We start from the raw sequence: 2,044 nt of genomic DNA, 5'->3' as shown, positions 1-2,044 counted from the left end.
AATGTCCTAGAGAAAGAGTTTCATGTTATGATCTATGTTACACCTCTGACCACCCGTTTGAGTTTGCGTTTGTAATTGGTAAGTATGTTATTATTACTTTTTTAAGGTTTGACTTTGTTTATAACGAACACGTTTTGCTTATTCTCAATTTTTTTCCAGATGCTCTTTGATTATATTGCGATGATTTTTTAATCTTCACGTACAGTAGGTTTAGCTTCTTAACTTTGTTGATTTGGAAGTTCTGTTTTTAATTTCAGGTTATGATGCTCATAAATTTAAGTGAGTTTGCAATATGCTTTTTTCTTCGATATTTTTCTTACAACTGAGCATGATTTGTTGGATTGGTCATTGGCTCACGACTTCATTTTATTACGTAGTATATTACGTAGTCTATTGGATTTGGGTTTGGTCATTCTATGCAGGTTGAGTTTTTCTTAGCGTGTTATATTATATATGTAAGTTTTGCTTTGTTAGTTAAGTTGCAAGTTTGGCTTTTAATTTAGATACTTATTTGATGTTTTTATGTTTGAATATATTAAGGACCATGCATTTTTGTGATGGTCAACTCATTTTAATGGATTATGTTCATCTTTATTAAGGAGTAGATGATAATTATCTATGTCAATGGTAGTAATGTTTCAACATCCATACATATTCCTTATCGATGAATAATGATTCAAAATATTATTCCATGAATGTTAATCCAATTGACATCAAGTAAAACTGGCTATCTAATAAATCTAACAAAAAATATACATTACTGCCCATCACAAATGATATCCACAAATTACCCATTAACTATAATCTTATGTACCTCTTGATATGTGTTCTTATTATCAAACTCAGTTATGTAATATACATGTATTACCTGCATCATATGAATATTAGGACATTAGAATCTTGACGTTACCTGCAACAATGATACAGAGACACATAATAATGGAAAGGAAGAAGTTACGAACATGTTTCAATTCCTGCCTGCGTTGATTTATGAACATGTATGCAAATACTCAAACAATTACCTTGATCTAGCGAGAACATATTGCTCATCACCAGGTGCTACTCCGTATTTGCACATTATACTTCAATTATTTTACTGGGACTGTAGAAGGTACTGGGACTGTAGAAGAAATTGTTTCTTTCACAAACCCTAAATCTGCAGTTCTCTTTCACAAAGGCACATCGAAAAGAAAGAAAAAAAATTGTTAATTAGGGCAAATCGAACATGAAGTACATATTAGGGCAACGCGATTGGATGAAGAAAATCTTACCAATGGCGTTGAAGAAATCTTTGCTGAGATTGATGAAGATGAAGAATCATGGCGGCCGCTGCAATACTTCTGTCTTCAATGTATAAAACCCTAATCCTCTCCAAATTTATGATTTTGTATGACAGATTTTGTATGAATGAATAAGAAAAACGCACACAAATAAAAACTGAAGAAATAGTTACCTGTTGCATTTGCAGTTCGATGAATTTGCAGTTCGATGAAGGTCCAGAAGATGAAAATTAATTGATGATAGAAAAGATCTTGCAAAAGAAAAAGTTGTAAAGAATCAATCCTGGAGGTAGAACTATGTTGATTTGAATTTTGAATTCTTGTTTATAGAGCAATAGTTAGAAATTAATCAAGCGTGCTAAAAATTTTCCATTTCCAAGACAAATACATATTCAGAGAAAGAAGCAACGTATCACGTTTTTTTTACAGTTATTTTTTTTTTTGACTGATTATTGATTTAGTTCTATATTGTTGTGATAAAGTGAGTGGATGACAACTAATTCAATAAGTCAAAAAATGTACAGTATATTATGTATTATAAATACCCCATCGGATATAATCAAAATGTGCACACATATAATATATTTCATATATCACCATTCTTTCTCTCTCTTATTTTAAATTTATGAGTAGCCTATATTCAAGAACAAACCCACTAAAGGTAGTTATAAGCCTACTGAATTATAACACGTTATCAGCACGATTATCTCAACATTTATACTAAATATGGTTGGCTCTGCCACCTAACTAATATGGTCGGTTAT

The 2,044-nt window shown here is 31.1% G+C and overlaps 1 long non-coding RNA gene across 1 annotated transcript; it reads right to left on the bottom strand.

The window, feature by feature from the left end:
- Positions 1–1,112: 1,112 nt before the first annotated feature.
- LOC139899558 (uncharacterized) lies at positions 1,113–1,597 on the bottom strand. Its single transcript, XR_011777577.1, has 3 exons — positions 1,454–1,597; positions 1,272–1,361; positions 1,113–1,166 (listed from the first exon to the last, which is right to left on the bottom strand). It is a non-coding gene; the product is annotated as an uncharacterized lncRNA (long non-coding RNA).
- Positions 1,598–2,044: the final 447 nt, after the last annotated feature.

This window comes from Rutidosis leptorrhynchoides, chromosome 3 (genome assembly GCF_046630445.1).
Source record: "Rutidosis leptorrhynchoides isolate AG116_Rl617_1_P2 chromosome 3, CSIRO_AGI_Rlap_v1, whole genome shotgun sequence".
Taxonomy (NCBI): Eukaryota; Viridiplantae; Streptophyta; class Magnoliopsida; order Asterales; family Asteraceae; genus Rutidosis; species Rutidosis leptorrhynchoides.
The sequence above is the reverse complement of the archived record's forward strand: the minus strand, read 5'-3'. Positions and strand labels throughout refer to the sequence as shown.